The sequence below is a fragment of the Tamandua tetradactyla genome, chromosome 22 (assembly GCF_023851605.1).
Source record: "Tamandua tetradactyla isolate mTamTet1 chromosome 22, mTamTet1.pri, whole genome shotgun sequence".
Classification (NCBI taxonomy): Eukaryota; Metazoa; Chordata; class Mammalia; order Pilosa; family Myrmecophagidae; genus Tamandua; species Tamandua tetradactyla.
In genome coordinates this window covers 21,810,371-21,822,911 of record NC_135348.1, presented here as the reverse complement: position 1 = coordinate 21,822,911, position 12,541 = coordinate 21,810,371, and positions in this window count along the sequence as shown.

The window sequence follows — 12,541 nt, the reverse complement described above, 5'->3', positions numbered from 1 at the left end:
TTTACACTGAGCTTGCTGTTTTCTCTGTCCTGTGGGGTGTGAGGCTGCCTTTGAAAGAGAACGTGTGTTCTGCAGATTGTCTTCGCACTGTACGCCATTCTGATTTTTTTTCCATCAGCACATAGGATTTGTAATTAAACAAGCGCGTGCATACATACACATACTGCGTTAAAAACCTGCTCTCTGGGGCGGGCCACGGTGGCTCAGCAGGCAGAGTTCTCGCCTGCCATGCCGGAGACGTGGGTTCAATTCCCGGTGCCTGTCTAAGCAAAGGGAAAAAACAAGCAAAAAAACCCCTGCTCTGGTCCAGTTTGGCAAAGAATATGGCGTTATCTGCCCCTAACAGTCCTTGCACATGTGGCCACCAAGCCCTGCCCACAGATATTCAGATTCAGGAGGGAAGCAATGCTGAAAACCACGAGTACTTACAAATAGCGACAAACAATACAGGTTGTCTCTACTTAATAAAATCAGTGTGTCTGCCAGGGGGTGGGAACAGAATAAAAAAAATGCGAAGTAGGAAATTTGGGCCCTCTTTTACCAGAGTTTTCTGAGGAAGTAGTAAGAAGATTAAGGAAGTCAGAAAGGCAGGAGCAAAAAGCATGGACGACTGCGACTACTCCTGGGAGTCCTGTGCCTGGCCCTGTGCTCTGGTCCCTTCTCTCTCATCCAATCACACAAGGCCTGGGTTTGGAGCTCAGGTCTGGGGGCCACTCACTCCCCGCCTCACAAGCAGAGCCAGAGAGCAAAAAGGGCTTGTTTGTCAGAGAGCAGAGGAGAAAGTGGGTTTCCAAGGCAGAGATGTGGCAGTTCTTTGCTCTAAGAGATTCCTCAAAAGGCCCCTCCACACCCCTAGACAGGTCTTCCCAGCCAGGTGACCTCGGGCTGGGGAGCCATCCCGCTGTGGCTGCGGTGGGATCTGGCTGGCTCCAGTGCACAGAAAGGAAGATGCGGTGGCTTGCGTGCTGGCCCTGGGAATCCCCTGGATGAACCTAAAGTGACCAGTACGCTCATTCTCTCCAAGGCCAAAGAGTCTTGGGAGGACTGAGTGGCTCTTAGAAGACCCAGAAAAGGGGCTACTCTGTAGCAGCTCCCAGAAGGAGTTAAAAAGAAGGACCTCTTAATGATAAAGTTATTCGGGGGTCCAGACTAGAATTACCCAGTGCTGTCAGGTTTCAGGGCCCCAGTGAGGGGTTGTAGCCAAGTCAGACGGTGCTCCACCTTTGCTAAAACAATCCAGGTTTGCGGCATGAGTTCTTCCCGTTTGGGTGTGATGATGAAAGCCCAGTGTGTGTGTTTGGTAGACATTCTTTTGGAGGTTGGGCGGGACCTGTCTATGAGAAAAAGGAAGAAGGGACTTTCTAGGCTTAAAATGCCTTTAGACTGGTGACTTCAGATGGTTCCTGAAAGGTTTAGGAGGTGAAAGGGTGAGAAAGAAGGAACATAGACAAAGAAATTTAAAGTGCGGGGGGTGGGGGTGGGGGTTATTTCTGCGCTCCCAGGCTGAGCTCAGCGAACCCAAAAAGGAGGGAAGTGAGTCAGCGCCTGGGTGATGGCGTGCGCAGTTTTTAAGCAAGGGGGGGTGGGCAGGTGACGTCCGAAGGGGCGGTTCTCCAGAAGTCAGGTGTCCGGAAGGGGCGGTTCTCCAGAAGTCAGGTGTCCAGAAGGGGCGGTTCTCCAGAAGTCAGGTGTCCGGAAGGGGCGGTTCTCCAGAAGTCAGGTGTCCGGAAGGGGCGGTTCCAGAAGCCATGTTGGGAGTGGCGACACAGACTCTGCAGCTCCAGTTGCAGCGCCATTCCCCATTCCCCATTCCCCCGACCTAACAGTTCTCAGAGGGAAGATGAAAAATGAAAACAAAACACCCCAGGGGGGGTGTTTGCCATCGCCCTCACCTAGAGAACTTCTCCCGGGGAAGGCTGCTTTGCCCGGCCCTGCCCGGCCCTGCCCGCCCTGCCCGCCCTGCCCAGTAGCCCCGAGCTTTCCATCTGGACAAATTTAGCAGCCCAGGGCTGGTTTGTGAGGACTGGGAAGGAGTGTGCTCGTGCAGGGTGTTAATGTGGAGGTCAGAGGTGGGGGCTCAGGAGAGAACCGTCCTGGGCGGGGCAGCAGCTGGTGGAAACGGCCGGCCTTCCCCGCCCGATGCTCTGTGGGCGGAGCGCTCAGATGGGCTGTCTAAAGCCATGTCATCCTTAACCCCGCTCTACAAAACGGCCCTTCTGGGAGAGGAGATTGTATTTGTTGAATCAGATCCATATGTGAAGTGCTCCAAATCCTTGCAGACAGCAAGTCTGACTCGAGGTCTCCGGGTGCTGCCAGGAAGGATTGGAACGAAGCCTGGGATGCTAAGGAGAAGAACTCGGGGGGAGGCCAGCAAGAAAGACCCCGCCCCAAAGATCCATCTGAGAAATAATATTCGTTCATTTTTAAAATATTGACATGTTGTGAGGCACTTAAGTGACTGAACTCAATTTAGGGCCAAAGATAAAAAGTTTTCCTTGGATATTTTTCTGCTGCGATTTCAATGGTGCAGAATCAGATTTTCTCAGCTGTTCCATGACTTCAAACCAGTTGTTAAACCATTTCTTCAGAGGAAAAAAAGAAAACAGATGAATAAAACACTCATGAAAGGGAGAGAGGGAGCTCTCGGGCCTCCACACAGAAAACGCCAAAAAGCAGGCCTGGGCCTGACCTCGGAGGCCCTGCCTGGGGCGCCCTGGCTTTTGCCCGACTCCTGCTCTGTCTCCACAGCGTCGGGAGCAGCTTAGTGCCAAATGTGATGTGGACACTTGCCTGCTGGACGGAGACAGAAACTCATTTCCCATCTGTCAAATAGCCTAACAGAGTCAGTAATGATTTTCTGTCAAGCAGGGCCTGGCTGGATTTGAACCAGTGACCCAGAGGTAAAAAGGCCCTGATAAAGGGTTCTCTTTACAATCGCTGTGCCTCGTTATGCCTGGTTCAGTGCTCGCTCTGCAGCTGCCAATACTTTCTCCGAGTCCAGTTGATTTTTGGTGGGAGTCTCACTCAGCATTCAGGGTCTGAGTGGTTAAGGTCTCTGGAGGGTGGAGATGGGATCCATTGGCATCATGAGAGAATGGCGAGCGGAAGGTGGAGGAAAGGCAGAGAGGCAGGGCCTGTTTGATTAGTCTGAAACCAACAGCAAGGTATTCCCCTCAAGCAGGGCACCCAACCCTGGCCTAAGTCTCTGCTGCATACATTTAGGCCAGTGGGGCAGCTCCCATAACGAAGGATGCAACATGGAATTGCACAGCAATGTCGATGCTCTGGGTCTGGGTGGGGATGAAACTGACATCACTGTTTGTATTGATGTTTTCATGGGGAAAAAAATCGTTGGGGGAGCATCCGAGGATAGGTGAATATAAATGCCTTTCATTCAGTGCATGACAACCGAATTGCATGTCTCTCTTTAAAAATAGCTTTTTATTACCTGAAGATGGCTGTCCCCCAGAATCAGAAACCCAACCTGGCAAGCCTTAGGGGTTAACCTATTATTCAGTAAATGTCTACTGGGGTCCTATCAAGGGGCATGTTAGTGTTCTGTTAGTTTCCAGGAACACAAATAAAAACAAACCATGGTCCACAATGAAGAAATCATCATTTAGAGGAGAAGAGACGTGTACTAAGATGATTTGGTAAAACCTGCTAAGTGACCTAACAGCAAGTGGAGAAATTCAGTGGAAGTTGAAAACTGAGGACAGTGAGCCTGGAGAATAAAAATGGGGAGTTGCTGGAGCCCAGGTGGCGGACACGCCTGTGCTGGCCATGGCAGAGACCTAAGCAGAAATCCAGGCTTTGCCACTTACAAGCTGTGGGACCCAGAACTTAGTTTTTGGGGGCCTCTGCTTTCTAATCCATAAAATGGGAATCATTTCGCCAATGTCAAAAATTGCCATAATGATTAACTGAGATGGTATATGTAAAGCATTTAGTAGAGTACACAGCATGTGGTCCATGATTGACAAAAATCAGCAGAAGGTTTCATGGTTTGGAGAGAGGTGTTACTCCAGATTAAGGAGAGAGTTTGCAGATGGAATGACGAGAGAATTTGATGACTAGCTGGATGTGAAAATTGAAACGTGAAGGTGGACAGGGAGAAAAACTAGGTGTGGTTGCTATGCCAACATAGGAAGCAGGTTTGGGAAGGATGGAGTTCAGGGAAAGGAAGAAGTTATTAAATCTCATTCAGGTTAGAGGTGCCTTGAGAAAATCCAGGTGGGAATGTCCAGAATGCAACTGGAAATATGAGCTCAGTGCTATACCCAGATTTGGCAGCTCTAGTACTAGAGGTGGCTGATACCTTTGGGAGTGGCCCCAAAGTTCCCCTGGAAAGCAAGTGGAGTGGGAAGAAAATCTGAGAAGAGAATTTCAGGAGATGTCAACTTTAGAGGGCTAAGTGGCAAAGGGTACCCGTGAAGGAGACAGGCAGCCATTCCAGGGCCATGATGACACCTGAAGGAATGGAAAGGGACATTTCAGCCTGCACAGTTATAGCTCAAGGACCAGCTTTCTGAGAGGATTGTGACCACAGAGCAACTGTAGGTCCAAAGTGGGATTTTATCTCCAATAGGTGTTAGTACATAGAAATCAATATGGGACAGGCCCTGTCTGCCCCTGCGTAATCAGAGGGTTCTCAACTAGTGTAGGCACTTTGGAGGTAGTGGGCAAAATTTCTGCTTGGAGCTCTTTGGAGTAGGTAGAAAGATGCAAAATAAGGCAGCAATGGTGTGTCTGGCAGGGTCTTTTTCTAGATTTGCCCATCTGTGCCTTGCAGAGGTCTGCTGGCAGCCTAGAATTGCTGCAACTATCTTAAAATTCAGAGTCCGGTATCTTGATTAACAGATGAAGTCGAGACACATGCCCTGATCACTTCCTGACTTGATTAATGACATTTAATGGACTTTGTAATAGATCTTTTGCATAGATTAGAAATCATATGGTACAGAGCCTGACATCAGGCCACACACATCTGACTACACATGTCCAGTATGATTTACCCAGGCCCCATCCACGGTTGCATAATATAATAGCTGCCATTTACTGAGTTCTTACCAAATGCCAGGCACAGTGACAAGCTGTTTGCACGGATTATCTAATTTGATTCTAATAACAACCTTATGATGTTATGCAATTATCTCTTTCGCTTCATGAGCAGAGAAGTGACCTATACAAATGATATTTTGTTCCATTTTCGACATGCCTAGGACTTCCAAGGTGGGACATAGGGGAGCCTCCAAGTGGAGAAGGCATTGTTAGCACTACCTAGTATGCTATCACCCACAGGAGATGGTTAATAGCAGTGGGTCCCAGCGTTGAAAGTCATGGTAAGAATTTACTGATGGAAAATATACAGGACAAGTTCTAGCCATGTTGGCAAAACCAGCTCAGGAGGCCCCACTGACAATGCTTTCCATGAACGGAATCAGAACTCTCAGCAGTAAGCACAGGTTAACATGGTTGCTGGAATTTCAAGTTTGGAGAAGTTGGCACTGAGATGAGGCCAGAATCTACTGCCTCAGTTATTGTTTTTACATACCAGTTGTGGTGGTTTGGAGCTGTATGTACCCCAGAAGAAAATATGTTCTTACCCAATCTGTTCCTGTGAGTGTGAACCCATGGTAAGTAGGACCTTTTGTTGAGTTACCTCAGTTAAGGTGTATCTCACTTCAGTCAGGATGGGTCTTAATCCTATTACTAGAGTAATAGGATTACTCTATTACTAGAGTAATAGGATATAAGCTGAATGAAATTCAGACGAAAGAGAGAGAGACACGGCGGGAGTAGTGAGAAGCTGAACATCAACAGAACTCAAAAGAGAAGGGAGAGGCCAGGAAACACCACCACATGCATTGCCATGTGATAAGCCAAGGACCAAGGATCACCAGCAGCCAGTCCCAGAATGCCACAGTCTTTGGAGAGAAAGCATCACCTTGATGCCTTGATTTGGACTTTTTCCTAACCTCAAAACAGTGACCCATTAAATTCCCGGTGTTTGAGCCAGCCCATTATATGGGCCTATTTTAAAGTATTCTGGATTGTAAGCTCTTATAGCAGTCACATATATTCAGGAGGTGTGACTGTTAATTCTAAATTCTGAGATACTTAGCTGTTTGTATATAACATGGTCATTCCCAGAAACTTCAAGTATTTATGTGACACCTGAGACAGAGTAGAGTTCTTAAGGTATGAAAGTCAGCAGTACTCCATACAGAAACTGTTTAAAACAGTTTGAGTAGAGATATGAATGAAGCTGATCTGGATAGGACTAAGGTATATCAGAACACAGGGTAAAGGATGATATCGTTCATATTTTAAAACTTCAACTTCTGTATGAGACTAAAGGGTGAGATGTTTGTTGGGTGCTAAATTTAAATCTTGGGTAGTGCATTTCTTAATTTAACTTGTATTGTCAGTTTAATTGAACACCATAAGTATGTGGAATCTTGAACAGGGCATGAGATTTTTTTGGTTTGTCCAGGTTAGTGTGATGCCCTGATAAATCCTAGAGTAATTTGGGCAGTAAATAAAGACATATTTGCAAAGTCCCCTTGGGAGACTGGGAAGAAAGGAGGAAATATTCAACTTCCCCATCTGGAGAATTTCTGATATTCTTGCAAGCAGTGGAGACAACTAAATCAATAGGCCAAGCCCTCAATTCTGGGGTTTGCTCCTATGAAACTTACTTCTGCAAAGGATAGGTGAAGCCTACCTAAAATTAGGCCTAAGAGGCACCCCCAGACAACCTCATTTGTAGCTCAAGGTGGCCTCTCTCTCTAAGCCAACTCTTCAGGGGAACTCACTGCCCTCCTTCCTTTGTGGGACACAACTCACAAGGGTGTAAATCTCCCTGGTAATGTGGGACAGAAATCCCAGGATGAGCCAGGACCCGGCATCAAGGGATTGAGAAAGCCTTCTTGACTGAAAGGGGAAAGGGAGAAATGAGACAAAATAAAGTTTCAGTGGCTGAGGGATTTCAAACAGAGTTGAGAGGTTATCCTGGAGGTTAATCTTATGCATTATATCTCTTTTTAGTTTATGGTACATTGGAGTGGGTGGAGGGAAGTACTGAAACCATTGAGCTGTGTTCCAGTAGCCTTGATTCTTGAAGATGATTGTATTAAGATACAATGTTTACAATGTGATTATGTGATTGTGAAAATCTTGTGTCTGATGCTCCTTTTATCCAGGGTATGGACAGATGAGTAAAAAAAAAATACAGATAATAAAAAAATAATAGGCAGGAGAAAGGGTAAAAAAATTGGGTAGATGTAAATACTAGTGGTCAGTGAGAGGGAGGGATAAAGGGTATGGTATGGATGAGTTTTTTCTTTTTTTTATTTCTTTTTCTGGAATGATGCAAATGTTCTAAAAAATGATCATGATGATGAATACACAAGTATGTGATGATATTGTGAGCCACTGATTGTACACCATATATGGAATGTATGTGTGTGAAGAGTACTCAATAAAAATATCTAAAAAAACATGCTATAAACTGAAAAAAAAATAGCCTTCCACAATTTCATTCCCATTGCTGCTCCCACCAGCAGTAACAAGCATAATTATCAATCTTTAAGCTTTTTACCTATCTCAGGTGAAATAGTATTTCATTTAAATGCCCATTTCCCTGACCCCTAGCACGATTGGTATTTTTAAATGTCTATTATCTGTTTTTGTTTCCTCTTTTATGAATTACCTGTTCATATCTTTTGCCTGTTTTCTAGTGTAGCTTGAAGAGTCTCCCTTCCCCTCTCCTCTCTGACATTTGGGGTACAGCTTGTCTGGGACATACATGAATCCTCCTTATCACCTCATTCCAATACCCAGTTAAGAAATATGAAGTTGCCTAAAAGAGAAGAAAATGGAGATTATGAAGCTTCTGTTTATTTTTTTATTTTTTAACTTTTTTTATTAATTAAAAAAAATTAACAAACAAAACATTAAGATATCATTCCATTCTACATATACAATCAGTAATTCTTAATATCATCACATAGTTGCATATTCATCATTTCTTAGAACATTTGCATCAATTTAGAAAAAGAAATAAAAAGACAACAGAAAAAGAAATAAAATGATAATAGAGAAAAAAAGATTATACATACCATACCCCTTACCCCTTGCTTTCATTTACCACTAGCATTTCAAACTAAATTTATTTTAATATTTATTCCCCCTATTACTTATTTTTATTCCATATGTTCTACTCTTCTGTTGATATAGTAGCTAAAACCCTAATGTTTTTTTTTTAAATTTTTTTATTAATCAAAAAAAAGAAAAGAAATTAACACAACATTTAGAAATCATTCCATTCTACACATGCACTCAGTAATTCTTAGTATCATCACATAGATGTATGATCATCATTTCTTAGTACATTTGCATCGATTTAGGAAAAGAACTAGCAAAACAGCAGAAAAAGATATAGAATGTTAATATAGAGAAGAGAATTAAAATAATAATACTAATAATATATATATATATAAAGGAAAAAGAAAAAACAAAAACAAAAGATACAAACACACAAACAAACAAACAAAAAACCATATTTCAGGTGCAGCTTCATTCAGTGTTCCAACCTAGTTACATTACACTTAGGTATTATTGTGCCGTCCATTTTTGAGTTTTTGTATCTAGTCCTGTTGCACAGTCTGTATCCCTTCAGCTCCAATTACCCATTATCTTACCCTGTTTCTAACTCCTGCTGGTCTCTGTTACCAATGATATATTCCAAGCTGATTCTCGAATGTCGGTTCACATCAGTGGGACCATACAGTATTTGTCCTTTAGTTTTGGGCTAGACTCACTCAGCATAATGTTCTCTAGGTCCATCCATGTTATTACATGCTTCATAAGTTTAGTCTGTCTTAAAGCTGCATAATATTCCATCGTAGGTATACGCCACAGTTTGTTTAGCCACTCGTCTGTTGATGGGCATTTTGGCTGTTTCCATCTCTTTGAAATTGTAGATAATGCTGCTATAAACACTGGTGTGCAAATGTCCGTCTGTGTCTTTGCCCGTAAGTCCTTTGAGTAGATACCTAGCAGTGGTATTGCTGGGTCGTAATCCATTCTGCCATTCTATGTCTTTTGATTGGGAAATTCAGTCCATTAACTTTTAGTGTTATTACTGTTTGGATAATATTTTCCTCTAAAATTTTGCCTTTTGTATTATATATATCATATCTGATTTTCCTTCTTTCTACACTTTACTCCATACCTCTTTCTTCTGTCTTTTCGTATCTGACTCTAGTGCTCCCTTTAGTATTTCTTGCAGAGCTGGTCTCTTGGTCACAAATTCTCTCAGTGACTTTTTGTCTATAAATGTTTTAATTTCTCCTTCATTTTTGAAGGACAATTTTGCTGGATATAGGAGTCTTGGTTGGCAGTTTTTCTCTTTTAGTGATTTAAATATATCATCCCACTGTCTTCTAGCTTCCATGGTTTCTGCTGAGAAATCTACACATAGTCTTATTGGGTTTCCCTTGTATGTGACAGATTGTTTTTCTCTTGCTGCTTTCAAGATCCTCTCTTTCTCTTTGACCTCTGACATTCTAACTAGTAAATGTCTTGGAGAACGCCTATTTGGGTCTATTCTCTTTGGGGTGCGCTGCACTTCTTGGATCTGTATATTTAGGTCTTTCATAAGAGTTGGGAAATTTTCAGTGATAATTTCTTCCATTAGTTTTTCTCCTCCTTTTCCCTTCTCTTCTCCTTCTGGGACACCCACAACACGTATATTTGTGCGCTTCATATTGTCATTCAGTTCCCTGATTCCCTGCTCAAGTTTTTCCATTCTTTTCCCTATAGTTTCTGTTTCTTTTTGGAATTCAGTTGTTCCATCCTCCAGTTCACTAATTGTAGCTTCTGTCTCTTTAGATCTACCATTGTAGGTATCCATTGTTTTTTCCATTTTTTCTTCTTTGTCCTTCACTCCTGTGAAGGACAAGTTCTGTGATTTGTTTTTTCAGATTTTCTATTTCTTCTTTTTGTTCAGCCCATATCTTCTTCATGTCCTCCCTCAATTTATTGATTTGGTTTTTGAAGAGTTTTTCCATTTCTGTTCGTATATTCAGCATTAGTTGTCTCAGCTCCTGTATCTCATTTGAACTATTGGTTTGTTCCTTTGATTGGGCCATATCTTCAATTTTCCGAGTGTCATCCATTATTTTCTGCTGGTGTCTGGGCATTTGATCAGATCTCCCTGGGTGTGGGACCCAGCTGGTTGAAAGGTTTTTCTGTGGAATCTCTGGGCTCTGTTTTTCTTTTCCTGCCCAGTAGGTGGCGCTCGTGGCAGTCGTTTGTCTGCGGGGCAGTCGGCCCGGGAAACCGCGTGTGGAGGCGGGGGTTGCTGGCCGTGGCTTGGGGGAGTGCCGGTCCAAATTGCCCAGCTGGCCTGAGACGCCAAGCGTGACGGGAGGGCCCCGCTATCCAATGTTCCCAGTCCGACTGGGGAGCCACGTGCGTGGAGGGGACCCCAGTCGCCAGCCACCCCAGCCGGGAAAACGTGCACCCCTCGGGTATCTCACCGCAGTGGATTCTCCCTACCTGTTCAGCCGTTCCAGAATGGGGTAGCTGTCTTTTTTGGTCTCTGTCGTGACTCCGGGAGCTGTTTCGTATTGTTTCTGTTTCTTTAGTTGCTTTTCTGGAGGAGGAACTAAGACCCACGCGTCTTACTAAGCCGCCATCTTCTCCGGAAGTCCTGTTTATTTTTTTAGCCATCAAAGGGAAAAGGGATCTTTAAGCATCCCGTGGCTATTGTAGGCAGGCCTGGGGCATGTTCAGGAAGTCAGAGAATGAACAAAAAAATAGGCAGATTTTTCTGGATGTGGAGGTATGAGAGAGGAGAGAAAAGAGGGCGACAGGAGGAGCTGTAACAGGGTAAGTGGCTGGGGTTCTGGGGAAAGAGAGTCAGTGGGAAATTTCAAGTGGAAGGTGGTTGTGAAATGGAACAGGAACAGGCTGTCTAGTATTCAACTGTGCACTGAGATGTGAACCCTCGTGTACATCCCCAAACATTCAGGAAAGCCTGTGTGTCCAGGTTTTGGTAGAAATCAAAGAATGGAGCCAGATTCCACATTTGGGTTAGTGGAGTGCAGAGCAGAGAATAGTCAAGAAGTGTGAGATGCTGGAGAGTTCAGTGGGAGCAGGAACTTGGGATCAAAGGTGGCTTCTGGAATGTAACCACTATGGAGTCTGTGCCAGTTTGAATCTCTTGTGGACCCCAGAAAAGCCATGTCCTTTAATCCTTATTCAATATTGCTGTGTGGGACCTTTTTGATTGTTCCCATGGAGATATGACCTACCCATTTGTGGGTTATAACTTTTGATTTGATGGTTTCCATGGAGATGTGTCTCCACTTATTCAAGGTGGGGTTGCTTACTGGACCCCTTTAAGAGTAAACCATTTTGGGAAAAATTTTGGAGCCCACACAGCCAGCAATCTTTGGCAATGAAGAAGGAAAATGGCCCTAGGGGAGCTTCGTGAAACAAGAAACCAGGAGAGAAAGCTAGCAGATGTCACCATGTTCACCATGTGCCTTTCCAGTTGAGAGAAATCCTGAACCCCATCGGCCTTCCTTCAGTGAAGGTAAGCTCTTGTTGGTTCCTTAATTTGGACATTTTCATGACCTTAGAACTATAAACTTGCAACTTAATAATTCCCTTTTTTCAAGGCTGTTCTGTTTCTGGCATATTGCATTCCAGCAGGTTGCAAACTAGAACAGAGTCCAAACGTTGTAAGGACTTTGGATGTCTCCTAAGAAGTGGGGCAGTGAGTGTGAGGTTATTCACCTAAATTTTGAAGTGTGGCTTAGCTGACATCTGGTTTATAAGAGTTATTTCCTTTTTATTCTGTATCTGTAGGCATATCTATATTTATGTATGTGTATGTATATACATTACAGATGAAATGTACTTTCTATATTACATATAAACATTTATCTGTAGAACATGTTATATACACACAGTATTTCTATCTAGATACACACTTGTTTCTTATTTTCCCAAATGGATTGAAATTATAAGACCAGATATGTACTCCCATAATTTACCATGATACTTACTCAGGGCTTGACATATAATGGATAATCAGGAAATTCCTATTGACTTAAACAATGTGCTACTTTAAATGTTTACTTCCATACTTATTATAAAAACATATGAAAGAGTCAAAACTTCTCTGCATTGTTCCAAAATTTTCAATCAGGAAGTGTCACAGACAGTGATACTTTTGGTTATAGGGATTCACATCTGAAAAACTGTGGCAATTTCTTGATTACAATGGAGTTTGGGGGCGGGCCATGGTGGCTCAGCTGCAGAGTTCTCGCCTGCCATGCTGAAGACCTGGGTTCAATTCCCGGTCTTTTTTGCCCATGCAAAAAAAAAAAAAGACAATGGAGTAGGGAATAATATTTCTTTGTTTGAGTTGAACAGAATTTACCTGATAAGCCACATGCACAATATCCCTACTGCACGGATAATGTGTGTATAGTCTGTTCTAGTTTGAAATTGTTATGTACCC